Source organism: Saccopteryx leptura, chromosome 9 (genome assembly GCF_036850995.1).
Source record: "Saccopteryx leptura isolate mSacLep1 chromosome 9, mSacLep1_pri_phased_curated, whole genome shotgun sequence".
In the NCBI taxonomy this organism is placed as follows: domain Eukaryota; kingdom Metazoa; phylum Chordata; class Mammalia; order Chiroptera; family Emballonuridae; genus Saccopteryx; species Saccopteryx leptura.
In genome coordinates this window covers 58,076,914-58,098,060 of record NC_089511.1, presented here as the reverse complement: position 1 = coordinate 58,098,060, position 21,147 = coordinate 58,076,914, and the positions used below count along the sequence as shown (strand labels likewise).

Here is a 21,147-nt window from a genome sequence, read left to right as displayed (position 1 = left end):
AAGAAAACTACAGGACAATACTCCTGATAAATATAACTGCAAAAATCCTGAACACAGATTAGCAAACTGAATTCAAAAGTACCTTAAAAGGATCATACATCATGATCAAGTGGGATTTATCCCTGGGATTCAAGAACGGTTCAAATATGCAAGTCAGTAATTGTAATAAGTGACATTAATAGAATAAAAGGTAAAAACTCATATGATCATCTCATCTGATGCAGAAAAAGTATTTGAAAACATGTGAAATCCTTTTAGGATAAAAGTCTATGAGCAAATTGAGTATAGAAGGAACATACCTTAACATAACAAAGGCCATATATGACAAACCCTCAACTAACATAATACTCAACAGTGAAAGGTTGAAAGTTTTTCCTCGAAGATTAGGAACAAGACACTTTTATTCAACTCAATAGTTCAGCCAGATCAATTAGGAAAGAAAAAGAAAGGACAAAAACAAACAAACAAGTAACACCCCCCAACAAAAAACAAAAACGTAAAGTTGTTTTTGTTTGTAGATTATATGACTTCATACTGTATATAGAAAAGTCTAAGGACTCCACCAAAACACTGGTAGACGAACCAACAAACTAGGTAAAGTTGCAGGATACAAAATCAACATACAGAAGTCAGTTGCATTTTTTACACACTAACAACAAAATATTAATACCTGAAAATAAATAAAACAACTCCATTCACAATAGCATCAAAAAATATCAAAAAATACTTAGGAATAAATTTAACCAATGTGATGAAAGGTCTGTAAACTAAAAACTATGAGACTTTGAAGAAAGAAACGGAAGACAACACAAATAATGGAAAGATATTCTATGTTCATGAATCAGAACTAATAATGTTTAAATGTTCATACTACCCATAGTCATCTATGCACTGAAAGCAATCCTTATCAAAATTCCAAAGTCATTTATACAGAAATAGAAAAATAAAATAAAATTCCTATGTAACCACAGAAGACGCTGAGTAGTCAAAGCAATCCTGAAAACGAATACAGCTGGAGGCATCACACTACCTAATTTCAAACTATATCACAAAGCTATATTAATCAAAACAGTACAATACTGGCATAACAATAGACACATAGAACAGAATCAAGAACCTGTAATGAACCTTTGTGTATATGATTAACTAAAATTTGACAAGGGAGCCAAGAGTATTCAGTGGAGACAGTGTCTTCAATAAATGATACTGGGAAAAATGGACAATCATATGCAGAGGAATAAAATTGGACCCTATCTTATACCACTCACAATAATTAACTCATAATGGATTAAAGACTTGAAGCTGTAAAATTTCTAGAGAAACACAGAGAAAACCCTCCTACAGTTATAAGTAAACTTGGGGGATCTAATTATAACATGGTGAAAATAGTTAATAATATTCTATTACATACTTTGTGTCTAAGAGAGTAGATTTAAATTTTTCTCACCACACATAGTGGTGACCATTTTACAATATATGTGTATCAAATCATACACCTCTACACAATATTTTGTGTCACTTGTATCTCATTAAAACTGGGTGCGGGGGAGATGCACACTGAATGGGATGCCAGCACCAGTGAAGATGACTTATTTCCTCAACAGGTAAGAAAGATGAAACACAAAATTAACTTTTTAAAAGATTGGAGAGAAGAGGGCATTTTAGGCATAATGAAGTCTGACCAAAGTCTGAGAATGAGAAGCACTGCTCTAATACTGAAAGTGAAAGAGGTTGGTAGCCAATGGGAACTGCAGGAAGTTTGATGAGGGGCAGGGAGTGGACGATGAGTCTGGAAATGCAATCCAGGTCAGATCACCAGAGTTGTAAATAATTAGTACTTTATTGTACTGGTTGATGATTTAAACAAAAGGAACAAACCTAAGAACCCACAAGACCCTAATCTATAAATCACATAAAAACTAACCTTCACTTTCTGAAGTAAAAAGTGTACGATCCAAAGGCAATAGCATCTTTCTTCTTTTTTTCCTAGACCTCTCTGCAAAACCACTGCTGTGGGCAGCCATTTAGAAAATTAAAGGTAATAACCCACATAACCCACAAGATCAGATTTGAGTTAGATGGAATACTTTGACATTTCCATGGATGATGAATTTGAGGGCAGTCTGATGGTAGAAAAAAAGATAGTTTGTACAAAGATAGAAAATTATAGACCCAATGATTATAAACTTTATAATCTGCATACAACATCAGGGTGTTTAAATCTTTAATGGACTGGCACAAAATTTCTGGAGGACCGGTGGTTGAAAACCACCAAACTAGAGTCTTTATAGTGTTTGTACATGATGTCTGGCTTTCAGTAAGAGCACACTCACATATTATTTAGCTAATTGAATTAAGCAAAGACTTTAAAATAACCTTGATTAAGTACTTCAAAAAACATTAAAAAAACATGGAAAAATTAAACAATTTAGGAATTCAATAGAAAACTAAAGTATGTAAAAAATCAACTATTAATTCTAGAACTGAAAAATACACCTGAAATTAACTTCAATATCTGAAATTGATTGGATGGATTTAAGAGCACATTGGACACACTAAATATAGGATTTCTAAACTGGAAAAATGTCAATACAAAATTTCCAAATTGAAGCACAAAGGAAAAATGAAAAACACAGAAAATAGGTTAAGAAACATTTAGAATACAGTCAAAAGATATATTTTATGCTATAGTCCAAAAAAGGAAAAGAGAATGAAACAAAAGCAATATTTGATAACACAATGGAGTTTCCCAACTAATGAAAATGTATCAACCCACAGATTTAAGAAGCTCTGTGAACAAAGCAGAATAAAGATAAAGAAAACCACACCTTAAAAAAAAAAACTATACCTTATAACAGCATACTAAAACTACTAAAAAAATAAAAAGATAATTTAAAACACAGAGTAAATAGACATTATTTTTAAAGCAGCAACAATAAAAGCTAACAGCTAATTTCTCAAATGAATTATGGAATCCAAAGATAATAGAACATCTTTAAAGTTCTTAAAGAAAATAGTAAGTTAAAATTCTATCCCAAGTGAAAATATCCTATAAAAATAATAGCAAACTAAAAACACTTCAGGAAAAGAAAAGAGTACATATTTGTCACCAGCGGATTTGCACTAAAAGAAATACTAACAGGAGTTCTGTAGTCAAAAGGCAAAGGATCTCAGTTGAAAGTGCAAGAAGCAATGAAGAGCAGTGGAAAAAGTAAATATTGAGCTATGTATTTTTGCTTTAAAGATTTTGAGGTCAAGTGATTATATACACACACACAGTACACTCACACATAAAAGTATGATGTTTTTCTGGTACAGTCACCCCTTTTCCATTAAGAAATGTTTCACTTTACCTCTAATAATACTTTGGCCTTGAAGTATACTTTAATATTAATATAGCTTTCTTTTTGGCTAGTATTTACTATGTACATTTTTTTCTGCTCTTTGACTTTAGACTTTTTGTGTCTTTTTAAAAATCTGTATCTCCTGTACTTGTCATGACATACAAAATAAGAATATTTATAAATGTCTTGTGGAATTTCACATGTAAAATGAACATACATGAGAACAATAACACAATATATGGGAAAGGTGTAACAGACTCCAAGTAGTGAAAGGTTCTTACATCACTGGGAAAATTATACTAAATAAAACAAAAATGAACATTTTAATTCAAGGTAATCACACACATAAAAGAATAAAGGAATGTCTAACAAGTTATCAGAGGGAAAAATAAAACTAATATAAAAATTGCTTAATTCAAAAGAAGGCAAGAAAGGAAGAAAAAAATAAACCACGACTTAAAAAGAAACCAGGAGCCTGACCTGTGGTGGCACAGTGGATAAAGCGTTGACCTGGAAATGCTGAGGTTGCCGGTTCGAAACCCTGGGCTTGCCTGGTCAAGGCACATATAGGAGTTGATGCTTCCTGCTCCTCCCCCCTTCTCTCTCTCCTCTCTCTCTCTTCCCCTCTCTCTCTCCTTTCTAAAATGAATAAATAAAAAAAATTTAAAAAAAAAAAAAAAAGAAAGAAAGAAACCAGGAACTGGACTAAATGCCAAGGACTAAATACTGCAATTCTAAAACTAAAATTGTCGCTGAACAGGTGGTGGCACAGTAGAAAGAGTATCAACCTGGGAAACTGAAGACCCAGGTTCAAAACCCCAAGGTCACTAGGCTGGGTATGAACATGACCCCATAGTTGCTGACTTGAGCCCAAAGGTTACTGGCTTGAATCCCAAGGTCACTGGCTTGAGCAAGGGGTCACTGGCTCAATCAAGGAACAACTAAAGTGTGCTGCTTCTCATCTCTCTCCCTTCCTGTCTGTCTGTCCCTCTCTCTCTCTCTTGCTAGTAAAAAAAAAATCTATAATTTTCATATTGGATAAAAAAGAATCAGATAAAACCCAGTTATATAACAAATACAGTAGACACTGATTTTTAAAAAGACACAAAAAGGCCAAAGTTAAAGAAGAGGAATAAGATGTACATAGTAAATACTAGCCAAAAAGAAAGCTGGGTTTATATTACCCAAAGTAGACTTCAAGGAAAAAGTACTATTAGAGGTAAAGAGAAACATTTCTTAATGGGAAAGGAGTCACTGTGCCAGGAAGACATAGTAATTTTATGTGTGAGTGTATTGTGTATTTATCCAATCACTTGATCTCAAAATCTTTAAAGCAAAAATTAACTAGTAAACAATTTTACAGTCATAAAAGGGAAATGTAAGCATATTACTCGTTAATGGCTATGAGAATATTAAAAAGTAAATATTGTGAACATAATAAACTAGATCTAATTGGCACATGCACTATACTTATAATAATAACATTTATATTCTATTCAAGTGGAAATGAAACATTTATCAAAATTACCATATGGAGGATCATAAAGCAAACTTCAACAAGTTTCAAACAATTGAAATAATTGGGATTATGTTTTCTGGCCATAGAGAATTAAGTTAGAAATCAATAGCAAAATTTATTACTAAAAAATCCAATTGCTTAGGAATGAAACAATATATTTCTATAACTCAAGGGTAAATAAAAAATCAAAATAGGCCTGACCAGGCGGTGGCGCAGTGGATAGAGTGTCTGACTGGGATGCCAAGGACCCAAGTTCAAGACCCTGAGGTCATCAGCTTGAGCGTGGGCTCATCTGGTTTGAGCAAAAGTTCACCAGCTTGGACTCAAGGTCGCTGGCTCAAGCAAGGGGTTACTCAGTCTGCTGAAGGCCCGTGGTCAAGGCACATATGAGAAAGCAATCAATGAACAACTAAAGTGTCTCAATGAAAAACTGATGATTGATGCTTCTCATCTCTCTTCGTTCCTGTCTGTGTGTCCCTATCTATCCATCTCTCTGACTCTGTCTCTGTAAAAAAAAAAAAAAAAAAAATAGAACTCAGAAAATATTTATAACTATATAATAATAAATATATTCTTCAAAACTTGTAGGATATAACTAAAGTGATGCTTAGAAGAAAATATATATTCTTAAATGCATTGCATTAGAAAAGAAGGCAGAAATCATCTATTTAATCTCAACATGCTAAAATATAAATTTAAAAATCAAAACTGGGATCCCAAGATGGCAATGGAATTGGCAAGTGTTCCTACTGCCAACTCTGAGGAACAAATTTGATTACACTTAATTTAAGAATGATTATCTTGAAAAATGAACTTAGGACTAAAGGAAAAGGAGTCTATAACCAAGGATTACAAAAGAAGCTACAATGAAACTAGTAAGAAGAGTGGAGATGCAAAAAGGCTAACCCACTCCCAAGAACGAATGGACGGCAGAGGGTCCAGAGGGACTCTCAACTGCAGGGTGGTTTGCCCTGAAAAGTTGAGGATCCTAAGCCCCAGGCCCAGGACCCCATCCTAGAGTCCCAGAGCCTAGAAGAGGTGCCCACACAGCATTTGGCAGTGAAAAGAGCCAAGGTTTCTGTCTGTGAGTAAGAGATGAAGCTCTTGAAGATGCAGGCTCTGTCTTAAAGGGCCAGCACAGAAAATCTCATTCACAGCCACTTACTCAGGGATCTGGTGGAGGTTAGGCTGAGAGGACTAGAGTTGCTTGAGGAGACCATGAAGTTGGTGGCCCAAAGAGAGACACTGTGGGGGACAGCCACCAGAATCCCTGTGCTGAGTCATTTCTCCAATACTACAGTCACCATCTTTCTTGGGTGGAGCCCCCTCCATGAGGCATCAGCCTGGGGGAAAGCAACTGCCCCACCATATGGAGATTAGGCCATTCTGAGAATCCAGGAAGCAGGGAACGCATTAGTGACTCAGTTTTTTGGTGTTGAGGTTGGAGTTTTCCTCCAGACACCCCTGAGTCTGTGACTGGTGCTTTTGCCTAATGGGAGACTCAGTAGACACTGTCCAGATTGTGGGCAGACCACATCTCTGGATCTCAAAGGCCACAACCACTGGACTCTGCATGGCCACACCCTACTGAAGTCTGTGAAAAAAGGCTGTACAGACTGACACCTGGGCCAAGGGGCGGGATCCACACCCACCACCACTCCTACTCCCTGAATTGCCCCAGGCTCTAGATTCTACCAGAGGTTTTATTTCAGTGGCCAAGCCCAACAAGCAGCCAGCAGGCAAAACTGGCAGAGGCAGTTCTCAGGAAACCTTGACCTTTTGCTGAACTTCCTCCAGGTTCAGTGTGGGTAAAAGTCAGCCTAGGTGTGCAGCTTGGTATTTTCATGTGCACTGGGGCCAAGCAGAGGCAGCCACAAACTTTAGATTGGTTGTAGCTCCAAGAAGATTGCTGATGGCCAGTCATGGGAAGTATTTTCCATTGGTCTGCACTGGGTTCCTGACAGGGAGGCCAAGGGCCAGCACTTCCAAAGGCCACCTGCAGAGAACATTGGTATAGGGCCTAATGGCCATTACTGGACTCATGTCCTAAGGGAGGGCTCATTAGATACTGGGCCCAGCTGAAGCAAGTTTCACTTTCTGTGATCATCTCCAGTACAGCAGCTTGTACAAATTGGACAGGGTAGAGCATGACAGTCAGCTAGCCTGAGTTCTGATATCCTGCCCCGCTGGGCTATGCTCCACAGGGGGAAGGGAGAGAGGTTTGGAGCACAAACATTCAATGTATGGGTTCCTTCATGCCTATTGTTGGCTTTGGTTGAGGGAGTTAGCCACTTTCTGGGATGGTACAGTCAGTCCCAGGGAGGACTCTCTCAATCTTCCTCCGTGAGACCAGGGTTTCCCAGCTGGAAGAAATTCCTCAGAGGGGACTGTCAACCCCATTCAATCTGAACCTGCTGCTCACCTCACTGGGGAGAAATAGAATCGAAGTATTCAGCAGTGTCTGAAGGATTAGGATCTGGAGTAGGGGCCAATTTCCCCATCCTGAGCTCCTGACCAAGAGACCTCTGAAGTAAGGTGTTCTACTACTATTGTATCCCCAACTGCAGCTGCCTTAACCCACCAAGCTTGCAACCTGTAAAGGGGTTGTTGGAGTAATGCCAATCTGAGGCCACACTACAGTCTTTCTATAGAAGTCAATGTGGGAAGACCACTCAGTTGCAAGAGGAGGTAGAGCAGCTGAAAAGTGGAGGCAAATCTTACGTAGCTTGGGCAATTTATGGAGCAGCTGTCATCTCTAAGCAGGAGGAACCTGATTCTTATACATAGGTTGACTCCTCCACACTACCCAGGCACAGAAAACACAGACAAAAACAGCAAAAAGAGCAATAGCTCCAGACAGATAACCCACAGTTAGGTTACAAACAATGGCTGACACAACCCAAGAAGGCCAAGAACTAACACAACCGGTAGTGGGCAGCAGACAGCACCAACATTAGACTCAGCTAGCTACACAAGCAGCACACCCAAAGAGGAGTCTAGTAGGCACCAGACACTGCAGAGAGTAAATATGCCCAACAGGACAGACATTGCACAGTGTTTAATACATATGATTAAGGTTGACCCTTAGAGCCAGTCAGTCTGAAAGGATAGCCACATCCAGAAAAGGACCAACTTCATTCAATACTCACATACAATAGAAAGGAGCACCACCCTCAAGAAGCATTCCTAGATGAATCAACAAGAGAAATCCCCAGAAAAAGAACTAAATAAAATGGAAATAACCAAACTACCAGATGCACAGTTTAAAAAAAATGATTATGTCTGACCTGTGGTGGCACAGCAGGTAAAGCATCGATGTGGAATGCTGAGGTTGCCGATTAGAGACCCTGGGCTTGCCAGGTCAAGGCACATATGGGAGTTGATCTTCCTGCACCTTCTCCTTTCTGTCTCTTTTTCTTTACTAAAATAAATAAATAAAAATATTTTGAAAAAAATGATAATGATTACCTGACCAGGCAGTGGTGCAGTGGATAGAGCATTGAACTGGGACACAGATGATCCAGGTTCAAAACCCGGAGGTGGCCAGCTTGAGCACAGGCTCATCTGGTTTGAGCAAGGCTCACCAACTTAAGCCGAAAGTTGCTGGCTTGAGTAAGGTGTCACTCAGTCTGCTGTAGCCCCCAGTCAAGGCACATATGAGAAAGCAATCAATGAACAACTAAGTTGTCAAAACAAAGAATTGACAATTCACATCTGTCTTTCTTCCTTTCTGTCTCTATCTGTCCCTCTCTGTCTCTCTGTCTCTGTCACAAAACAATATAATAATGATTATTAGGATGCCCAAAGATCTTAGAGCAGCAATGGATGATTACAATGAGAACTTAAAGACATAGAAAATATAAAAAAGGGACATGGAAATCATATAGAAGAACCAGTCATAAATGACAAATACAATATTAGAAATGAAGACTACAGTAGAAAAATTCAACAGCAGGCTAGATCAGTGGTCAATAAACTCATTAGTCAACAGTGCCAAATATCAACAGTACAATGATTGAAATTTCTTTTGAGAGACAAATTTTTTAAACTTAAACTATATAGGTAGGTACATTCCTTGTCGAGGTAGCACCTGCATGTGGTATTTTGTGGAAGAGCCACACTCAAGGGGCCAAAGAGCTGCATGTGGCTTGTGAGCCACATTTTGCTGATCAGGGGGCTAGATGAAGCAGAGGATTGAATCAGCAATTTAGAGGACAAAATAAATATAAGCACAGAAGCAGAGCAGCAAAAAGAAAAGAGGCTGAAAAACATTGAGGAAACTCTAAGAGACCTCAGTGACAACATGAAGAGAAACAACATCTACCTCATAGGGGTTCATAAGGAGAAGAGAATGAACAAGTGGTGGAGAACTTGTTTGAAGAAATCATAGCTGAAAAATTTCCTAAATTGATGAAGAAAAAAGTCACACAACTTCAAGAAGCACAGAGAGTTCCATGAAAGAGGAACCCAAGGAGGCCAACACCAAGACACATCATAATGAAAATGCCAAAGTTAAGAGACAAGGCAAGAATACTAAAAGCTGCAAGAGAAAAGCAGAGGAGTCCCCATCAGGATGACATCTGATTTCTCAACAAAAACACTTCAGGCCAGAAGGGTTTGGCCAGAAAGGTTTGGTCAAAAATATTCAAAGTGAACAAAACAAAGAGCTACAACCAAGACTACTTTACCAGCAAGGCTATCATTTAAAACTTAAGGAGAAATAAAAAGCTTTGCAGACAAAAAAAAAAAAAAGACTCAAAGAATTCATTACAGCCTGACCAGATGGTGGTGCAGTGGATAGAGCGTTGGACTGGGATGTGGAAGGACCCAGGTTCGAGACCCCGAGGTCTCCAGCTTGAGCGCGGACTCATATGGCTTGAGCAAAAGCTCACCAGCTTGGACCCAGGGTCGCTGGCTCCAGCAAGGGGTTATTCAGTCTGCTGAAGGCTCACGGTCAAGGCACATATGAGAAAACAATCAATGAACAACTAAGAAGTCACAACATGCAACAAAAAATTAATGATTGATGCTTCTCATCTGTCTCCATTCCTGTCTGTCTGTCCCTGTCTATCCCTCTGACTCTCTCTCTGTTTCTGTAAAAATAAAAAAATAAGTAAGTAAGTAAATAAATAAATAAATAAAAGAATTCATTACAATCAAACCAGTACTACAAGAAATATTAAGGAGCCTGCTTTTAAAAGAGCAAAGGATAAAAGAAATATAGAGAAAGAGGATTGTAGGTTAAAAGAATAAAGTGGCAATAAGTAAGTACATATCAATAACTAAATAAAAATTGATTAAAAACTTGAATAATAAAACATAGGGAAGATGACATCAGAGTAATGGCATGGTAGGAAGTGATACCAATAAATCTCCCCCAAAACTCAACAAGATCTTCAACCAGAAAGAGAAAAACCTATCCTTGGAGCCTCCAGATGTTTCGCAATACACCCGAAGGTATGGTCGAGTGAAAAATTGGCTAAATATATAATCAAACCACAAAGGAAATAAGGAGTAAGAAATCCTCCGCCTTCCTCACTAACCTAAATAGGGCTGTTTTCACTGGGAACTGAGAATATAGAAACTAAGGCAGGCAAAGGGGGTGAATAGACCCAGGCTGCGGCACAAACGGCCGAATCAGGCTGTGGCACGGAGATCCAAGCTGAGGAAAAACTGTGCCTGTGGCAACCCAGTCAATACGAGCTAACATTCGCACCAAACCCAGACAAAGAAAGTCAAGTGGGGCAGCCATTCACCGCAATCTCCTGGTTGGTGCGCGCAGATAGTAGGCGAGAGATTCCTTCGAAATCCCCGGGAGTGGGCGCCCGTGTTATCCCACAGAGGGGCAGAGTCAGAGGCCTCTGTGTGGGCAAAAAGCAGAATATCCAGGCCACCCCAGTGCCCTGAAAAAGCCGTGCACGGGGAGGGAGCAAGAGCCAATTCCAATGCTGGAACTTTTCCATGCGGGCGGGGGTTTCACTCAGAGTGTGAGACTGCCGGCCTGATATCCTGGTCTGCGCAGATAGTGAGCGAGAGTTTCCTTCAAGCACCCCGGGAGTGGGCGCCCACCCGTGTTACCGGACAGAGTGGCAGAGCCAGAGGTCTTTGAGTGGGCAGAAGCCCCGCCTGATTATGCTAGCAGCTCTGACTGACTGAGCCTTACCCAGAGCCCTGTGCTGAGTGGGAATAGAGTGGGGAGTTGCCAGCTCTTTGAGCCTCTTACTATCCAGGCAGAGGCAGCAGCAACCCCATAGCTGGATTATCAGGCTACTAATTGAGGAAGGAAAGACTAGGAGAAAGGCTCCAGGAACACGGACTCTCTCACTGTTGGAGCCTATAAATGCTAATGAGCCTTGACTGCCAACGAGACTGAAGCACAATACATGACATTGCCATAGAGCAGGGGTCCCCAAACTTTTTACATAGGGGAACAGTTCACTGTCCCTCAGACCGTTGGAGGGCCGGACTATAAAAAAAAAACTATGAACAAATCCATATGCACACTGTACATATCTTATTTTAACGTAAAAAACAAAACGGGAACATATACAATATTTAAAATAAAGAACAAGTAAATTTAAATCAACAAACTGACCAGTATTTCAATGGGAACTATGCTCCACTCACTGACCAACAATGAAAGAGGTGCCCCTTGGCCCTGGCCGGTGGCTCAGTGGTAGAGCATCGGCCTGGTTTGTGGAAGTCTCTGGTTCGATTCCCGGCCAGGGCACACAGGAGAAGCACCCATCTGCTTCTCCACCCCTCCCGCTTTCCTTCCTCTCTGTATCTCTCTTCCCCTCCCGAAGACAAGGCTCCATTGGAGCAAAAGATGGCCTGGACGCTGAGGATGGCTCCGTGGCCTCTGCCTCAATGGCTCTGGTCGCAACAGAACGACGCCCCAGATGGGCAGAGCATCGCCCCCTAGTGGGCATGCCGGGTGGATCCGGGTTGGCCACATGTGGGAGTATGTCTGACTGCCTCCCCATTTCCAGCTTCAGAAAAATGCAGAAAAGGAAAAAAAAAAAAAAGAGGTGCCCCTTCCATAAGTGCAGCGGGGGCCGGATAAATGGCCTCAGGGGGCCGCATGCGGCCCGCAGGCCATAGTTTGGGGACCCCTGCCATAGAGACTTATCAACTGCAAACCTCTACCTGAACGTGCCAAAGGGGCAGAACCTGAGGTACAGAGTCACTGACCAGGAAGAGGGAGAGAAAAGAAAAAGCAAGAAGAAAACCTCTCAAAATCAAGAATAATCCGCAGACTTTAAAACCTATCCCATTTTATTATATTTGTTCATTTGTTTCTCTTATCTTCATTCTTGATTTTTTTTTTCCTCCTCTAATTTGGTCATTTAACTCTCTGCCGGTCTTACTCTCTCCTCCCCTTGAACTACACTATCCATAAGTGTTACATCTCCCATTATCTTTTCTTTCCTTTTCCTTTCTCTCTATGAGGGTTGCACTCCATAATCCTTAACTCTCTCTCTCTCTCTCCTCTTTTTCCTTTTTTCTTCTTTTAGTGGTTCCCTCTTTTTTGTTTTTTCTCTCTCTCTTTCTTTTCTCCCTCTATATTAGTTACTTCCTTTCTCCTTTACGTCTTCTCTCACTCAAACCTCAATAACGAACAAATTATCTTATCTGGGACTCAAACTCATGTTTGTGGCATTTTGGGGGGTTTTTACTTCACCTTTTTAACTCACTAGCAGTGCTTCTATCCCTGGCTCTCCATTTTATCTAGTTCTTGTTCCACTAAATACAATAGTAATTTTTTAGTTTGTCCCCCCATTTTCCTGTTTCCCTCTTATTCCTCTCATCATAACTCTTAGTAAACCAACACCTAAAAGCACATCATTTTATTCTTAACCCAAATTTTTTTCTTACTTGCTTTTTGTGGGACCATACCCCCCTTTTTTTTCTCTTTTCTTTTTTTTTTTTTTTTTTTTTTTGCCCATTTATAACTTCTCTCCAATTCAGGCCTCCATTACAGGCATTGTTTGTTCTATTTAGTACAATATAATGCACAGTTCACCACAAGATTCTCTCAAGAAAGAGGAGAGAAGAGAGGAGAAGAAAAAAGGAGGGGGGAATAATTTCCTTTTTTTAATTTTAATTTTATTTTATTATTCTTTATTTATTAATTTTAAAAAAACAACTCTTTATGATTTTTGACTTTTTTAACTTTTTATTCTTTATTAAATCTCATTAATACTATCAACAGAACCATCCTCAGATGCTATTAAGGAAGAGAAAATTGAATATCATTGATACAAAAGAAAGAGAGGTAACACAGATAGATGAGGAAAAATCTATGGAGAAAAAAATTAATATATTAAAAACCTTTGAGCTAAATGACAGAGAATTTAAAATAGAAATCCTAAAAATACTCAGAGATATACAAGAAAACACAGAAATGCAATTTAGGGAGCTCAGAAAACAACTCAGTGAACACAAAGAATATATTTCCAAGAAAATTGAAACTATAAAAACAAATCAAACAGAGATGAAAAACTCAATTCACGAGCTGAAAAACAAGGTAACAAGCTTAGCTAATAGAACAGGCCAGATAGAAGGTAGGATTAGTGAAATAGAAGACAAGCAACTTGAGGCACAACAGAGAGAAGAAAGAGACTCAAAAATTTAAAAAAATGAGATAGCCCTACAGGAATTATCTGACTCTATCAAAAAGAATAACATAAGAATAATAGGTATATCAGAGGGAGAAGAGAGAGAAAATGGAATGGAGAACACACTCAAACAAATAATAGATGAGAATTTCCCAAGCCTGTGGAAAGAACTAAAGCCTCAAATTCAAGAAGCAAACAGAATTCCGAGTTCTCTTAACCCCAACAAACCTACTCCAAGGCACATCATAATGAAATTGGCACAAACCAATGGCAAAGAAAAAATTCTCAAGGCAGCCAGGGAAAAGAAGAATACAACATATAAAGGAAGGACCATAAGATTATCATCAGATTTCTCAACAGAAACTCTACAAGCTAGAAGAGAGTGGACCCCAATATTTAAAGTCCTGAAAGAGAGGAATTTTCAGCCAAGAATACTATACCCATCAAAGCTATCCTTCAAATATGAAGAAGAAATAAAAACATTCACAGATACAGAAAAGATGAGGGAATTTACCATCAGAAAATTCCCACTCCAGGAATTACTAAAGGGGGTTCTCCAATCAGATACAAAGAACAAAAAAAACCAAAGCCACAAGTAAAAGCTCCAAGAAGAACACAATGAAACCAAATTTAAACTGTGACAACAACAAAAAAAAGGGGGGGGGGAGAGAATGGAGATTAACAGTAGCAAAGGACGATGAAGTGCAAAAGTACTCACAAAATAGTGCACTACAAAGAACGGGGTAGGAACCCTTTTCATTACTTAAAGGTAACCATCATTGGAAAAACCACCACCAAAGCACTTGATTTAAAAAAGATAGCAACAGAGGAAAGATGTATGGAATACAACCAAATAAAAACAAAAGATAGAAAAACGAAAGAGAAGGTTCAAACAAGACACAAAACTAACAGAAAGCAATCCATAAAATGGAAATAGGGAACTCACAAGTGTCAATAATTACACTAAATGTAAACAGGTTAAACTCACCAATAAAAAGGCACAGAGTAGCAGAATGGATTAAAAAAGAAAATCCAACTGTATGCTGCCTACAAGAAATTCATCTAAGTAACAAGGATAAAAACAAATTCAAAGTGAAAGGCTGGAAAATAATATTCCAAGCAAATAACATCCAAAAAAAAGCAGGCGTAGAAATACTCATATCTGATACTGCTGACTACAAGACAGCAAAAGTACTCAGAGACAAAAATGGCCAATTCATAATGGCTAAGGGAACACTGAATCAAGAAGTTATAACGCCTGACCTGTGGTGGCGCAGTGGATAAAGTGTCAACCTGGAAATGCTGAGGTTGCCAGTTCGAAACCCTGGGCTTGCCTGGTCAAAGGCACATATGGGAGTTGATGCTTCCAGCTCCTTCCTCCCTCCTTCTCTCTCTCTGTTTCTCTCTCTTCCTCTCTCTCTCCTGTCTAAAAATGAATAAATAAAATAAAATAAAAGACTTTAAAAAAAAAAAGAAGACATAACAATTCTTAATATATATGCACCAAACCAAGGAGCACCAAAATATATAAGACAGCTACTTATTGACCTTAAAACAAAAACTGACAAAAATACAATCATACTTGGAGACCTCAATACACTGCTGATGGCTCTAGATCCGTCATCCAAACAGAGAATCAACAAAGATATAGTGGCCTTAAACAAAACACTAGAGCACCTGGATATGATAGACATCTACAGGACATTTCATCCCAAAGTGACTGAGTATACATTTTTCTCCAGTGTACATGGATCATTCTCAAGAATTGACCTTATGTTGGGCCACAAAAACAACATCACCAAATTCAGAAAAATCAAAATTGTACCAAGCATATTTTCTGTTCATAAAGCCTTGAAACTAGAATTCAACTGCAAAAAAGAGGAAAAAAATCTCACAAAAATGTGGAAACTACACAACATACTTTTAAAAAATGAATGGGTCAAAGAAGAAATAAGTGCAGAGATCAAAAGATATATACAGACAAATGAAAATGACAATACGACATATCTGAATCTATGGAATGCAGCAAAAGCAGTGATAAGAGGGAAGTTTATATCACTTCAGGCGTATATGAACAAACAAGACAGAGCCCAAGTGAACCACTTAACTTCATACCTCTAAGGAACTAGAAAAAGAAGAACAAAGAAAATCCAAAACCAGCCGAAGAAAAGAGATAATAAAATCAGAGCAGAAATAAATGAAATAGAGAACAGAAAAACTATAGAAAAAATTAATAGAACAAGGAGCTGGTTCTTTGAAAAGATCAACAAAATTGACAAACCCTTGGCAAGACTTACCAAGGAAAAAAGAGAAAGAACTCATATAAACAAAATCCAAAATGAAAGAGGAGAAATCACCACGGACACCGTAGATATACAAAGAATTATTGTAGAATACTATGAAAAACTTTATGCCACTAAGTTCAACAACCTAGAAGAAATGGATAAATTCTGAGAACAATACAACCTTCCTAGACTGAGTCAAGAAGAAGCAGAAAGCCTAAACAGACCTATTAGTAGAGAAGAAATAGAAAAAACCATTAAAAACCTCCCCCAAAATAAAAGTCCAGGTCCAGACCGCTATACCAGCAAATTTTATCAAACATTCAAAGAAGACTTGGTTCCTATTCTACTCAAAGTCTTCCAAAAAATTGAAGATGAAGCAATACTTCCAAACACATTTTATGAGGCCAACATAACCCTCATACCAAAACCAGGCAAAGATGGCACAAAAAAAGAAAACTACATACCAATATCTCTAATGAATACAGATGCTAAAATACTAAACAAAATACTAGCAAATCGAATACAACAACATATTAAAAAAATAATACATAATGATCAAGTGGGATTCATACCAGAATCTCAAGGATGGTTCGTAAAACGGTTAACGTAATACACCATATCAACAAAACAAAGAACAAAAACCACATGATCTTATCAATAGACGCAGAAAAGGCTTTCGATAAAATACAACACAATTTTATGTTTAAGACTCTCAACAAAATGGGTATAGAAGGAAAATATCTCAACACGATAAAGGCCATATATGATAAACCATCAGCTAACATCATATTAAATGGCACAAAACTGAAGTCTTTACCCCTTAAATCAGGAACAAGACAGGGTTGTCCACTCTCTCCACTCTTATTTAATGTGGTACTAGAGGTTCTAGCCAGAGCAATCAGACAAGACAAAGAAATAAAAGGCATCCATATCGGAAAAGAAGAAGTACAGGTATCACTTTTTGCAGATGATATGATCCTATACATTGAAAACCCCAAAGAATCCACAAAAAGACTACTAGAAACAATAAGCCAATAGAGTAAGGTTGCAGGATACAAAATTAACATACAGAAGTCAATAGCCTTTCTATATGCCAACAATGAAACAATTGAGAACGAACTCAAAAGAATAATCCCCTTCACGATTGCAACAAAGAAAATAAAATACTTAGGAATAAACATAACAAAGAATGTAAAGGACTTATATATTGAAAACTATAAACCATTGTTAAGGGAAATCGAAAAGATATAATGAGATGGAAGAATATACCTTGTTCTTCGTTAGGAAGAATAAATATAATCAAGATGCCCTATTACCCAAAGCAATATACAAATTTAATGCAATTCCCATCAAAATTCCAATGACATTTCTTAAAGAAATGGAGCAAAAAATAAAAAAATCATCAGATTTATATGGAACTATAAAAAACCCCGAATAGCCAAAGCAATCCTAAAGAAAAAGAATAAAGCTGGGGGCATTACAATACCTGACTTCAAACTATATTATAGGGCCATGACAATCAAAACAGCATGGTATTGGCAGAAAAATAGACACTCAGACCAATGGAACAGAATAGAAAACCCAGAAATAAAACCACATATATATAGTCAAATAATTTTTGATAAAGGGGCCAACAACACACAATGGAGAAAAGAAAGCCTCTTCAATAAATGGTGCTGGGACCATCCACTGCCCTGACGGGGCTAGGGTCTGCTTTCCGCCGCTTGGGCGCCTTGTCTAGAGCTGGGGCCTTGGGCTTGGCCTCCTACAGGGCACATGGCGCCCAGTTTCCGGATGCCTATGGGAAGGAGGCCGGGTTTCTGCTAGCCTCCGGAACCACCTTGTTCTGCACCAGCTTTTACTACCAGGCTCTGACTGGAGACCCCAGCATCCAGACTTTGGCTCCTGTGGGAGGGAGCATTCTACTCTTGGGCTGGCTAGCCTTGGCTCTTTGACTTACTCGTGTTTAATTTCTGGGTACTTTTTATGAGCGTTGGAGCAGGGAGAGGATTAAAAGAGAAAGACAAATAAAGAACTTTAGAGTGTTTGTTCATCTAACCTCTTGGAAGAGGAAGGGTAGGGATTGTCAGCTTCTAAACTCCCTTCCTTTCCTAGAACCGAATCAGTAAGCTTTGGGTCTGGGGGTTCTGTTCACTTCAAGTTAATTTGTTATGAGGTTCTTAAACTGGTGCACATCAGAGTCATAAAGAATATTTGTACCCTGGCAAGGTAGCTTATTTGGTTAGAGCATTGTCACAATAGGGCAAGGTGGTAGTTTGATCCTCAGTTAGGGCACATGCAAGAGTCAGCCAGTGAATTTATAGATGAAGAACAAATCAATGTTTTTCTCTCTCTTCCCTTCTCTCTCTAAAGTCAATAAATAAAAACTTAAAAAAATAAAATAAAATAAATGGTGTTGGGAAAACTGGAAAGCCATGTGCAAAAGAATGAAACTGGACTAAAATTTGTCCCCCTGCACTAAAATTAACTCAAAATGGATCAAAGATCTAAACATAAGACCTGAAACAATTAAGTACATAGAAGAAGACATAGGTACTAAACTCATGGACCTGGGTTTTAAAGAGCATTTTATGAATTTGACTCCAAAGGCAAGAGAAGTGAAGGCAAAAATTAATGAATGGGACTACATCAGAGTAAGAAGTTTTTGCTCAGCAAGAGAAACTGATAACAAAATAAACAGCCAGCCAACTAAATGGGAAAAGATATTTTCAAACAACAGCTCAGATAAGGGCCTAATATCCAAAATATACAAAGAACTCATAAAACTCAACAACAAACAAACAATCCAATAAAAAATGGGAAGAGGATGTGAACAGACACTTCTCCCAGGAAGAAATACAAATGGCCAACAGATATATGAAAAGATGCTCATCTTCTTTAGTTATTAGAGAAATGCAAATCAAAACTGCAATGAGATACCACCTCAAACCTGTTAGATTAGCTATTATTAACAAGACAGATAATAGCAAATGTTGGAGAGGCTTTGGAGAAAAAGGAACCCTCATTCACTGTTGGTGGGAATGTAAAGTAGTACAGCCATTATGGAGGAAGGTATGGTGGTTCCTCAAAAAACTGAAAATAGAACTACCTTATGACCCAGCAATCCCTCTTCTGAGTATATACCCCAAAAACTCAGAAACATTGATACGTGAAGACACATGCAGCCCCATGTTTATTGCAGCATTGTTCACAGTGACCAGGACATGGAAACAACCAAAAAGCCCGTCAATAGATGACTAGATAAAGAAGATGTGGCACATATACACTATGGAATACTACTCAGCCATAAGAAATGATGACATTGGATCATTTACAGCAAAATGGTTGGATCTTGATAACATTATACGAAGTGAAATAAGTAAATCAGAAAAAAAACAGGTACTGCATTATTCCATACGTAGGTGGGACATAAAAGTGAGACTAAGAGAAATTGATAAGAATGTGGTGGTTACGGGGGGAGGGGCGAGACAGAGAGGGAAAGGGGGAGGGGGAGGGGCACAAAAAAAACTAGATAGAAGGTGACAGAGGACAATCTGACTTTGGGTGATGGGTATGCAACATAATTGAACAAGATAACCTGGACATGTTATCTTTGAATATATGTATCATGATTTATTGATGTCACCCCATTAATAAAATAAAATTATTAAAAAAATGATAGTAAAAAAATAATAAATAAATAAATAAAACATAGGGTAGCTGCATGGATATGCTGTCTACAAGAGACCCACCTCAGAACAAAATATACACATAGACTGAAAGTGAAGGGATGGAAAAAAATATCTCATGCAAATGAAAACAAAACAAAACAAAAAGCTTGAGTAGCAATACTTATACATGACAAAATAGCCTTTATTTATTCATTTATTTATTTGTATTTTTCTGAAGTTGAAAACGGGGAGGCAGTCAGATAGACTCCCGCATGCGCCCAACCAGGATCCAACCGGCATGCCCATGAGGGGGCGATGCTCTGCCCCTCTGGGGCGTTGCTCCATTGCAACCAGAGCTATTCTAGCACCTGAGGCAGAGGCCATAGAGCCATCCTCAGCAGCCGGGCCAACTTTGCTCCAATGGAGCCTTGGCTGCAGGAGGGGAAGAGAGAGACAGAGAGGAAGGAGGGGGTAGGGGTGAAGAATCAGATGGGCACTTCTCCTGTGTGCCCTGGCCAGAAATCGAACCCGGGACTCCCGCACGCCAGGCCAACACTCTCAAAATAGCCTTTAAAACAAAGGCTATAATAAGGGACAAAGAAAGTCATTACATAATGATAAAGGGAACAATACAACATAAGGATATAACCATTGTAATTATTTATGTACCCAAGATAGGAGCACCTAAATACATAATAAATTTTGGTGGACATAAAAGGTGAGATCAACAATACTATAACAGTAGAGGATTTTATTACCCCACTAACATCAATGGATAGATACTCCAGACAGAAAATTACCAAAGAAACAGCGGCCTTAAATGACACACTAGATCAACTGCATTTAATTGATATCTTCAGAACTTTTCACCCAAAAGTAGCAGAATATACATTATTTTAAAATGCTCACGGTATATTTTCTAGAACAGATCACATGTTAGGACATAAAACAAGTCTCAATAAATTTAAGAAAACTAAAATTATATGAAGCATCTTCTCTTATCACAATGTCATGAAACTAGAAATCAGCTACAATAGAAAAACTGAAAAACATTCAAACACCTGGAGACTAAATAGCATGTTATTAAATAATGAATGGGTTAACAATGAGATCAAGGAAGAAATAAAAAATTTCCTTGAAGTAAATTAAAAGAAATCTACAACAACCCAAAATCTATGGGACACAGCAAAAGCAGTCCTGAGAGGGAAGTTCATAGCATTATAGGCATACCTTAAGAAGCAAGAAAAAGTTCAAATAAGCATACTAACCCTGCACATAAAATGACTAAAAAATAATAACAAATAAAGTCCAGAGGAAGTAGAAGGAAGGAATCAATAAAGATCAGAACAGAAATAAATGACATAGAGGCTAATAATAATAATAAACATAAAAGATCAATGAAATCAAGAGCTGGTTCTTTGAAAAGGTAAAAAAACTTGATGAACCTTTAACTAGACTCATCAAGAAAAAATGAGAGGGAACCCAAATAAATAAAATTAGAAATGAAAGTGGAGAAGTAACAACTGAAAACACAGAAATACAAAGGGTTGTAAAAAAATACTATAAAGATCTATATGCCAAAAAATTGGACAACCTAGGTGAAACGGATTAATTCCTAGAAATATACAAGCCTCCCAAACTCAATGTGGAAGAATCAGAAAACCTAGACCGACTAATTATAACAAATGAAATTGAAACAGTTATCAA

The 21,147-nt window shown here is 38.2% G+C and overlaps 1 pseudogene; it reads left to right on the top strand.

The window, feature by feature from the left end:
* Positions 1-17,439: 17,439 nt before the first annotated feature.
* On the top strand, positions 17,440-18,153 carry LOC136381502 (transmembrane protein 256 pseudogene; annotated as a pseudogene).
* Positions 18,154-21,147: the final 2,994 nt, after the last annotated feature.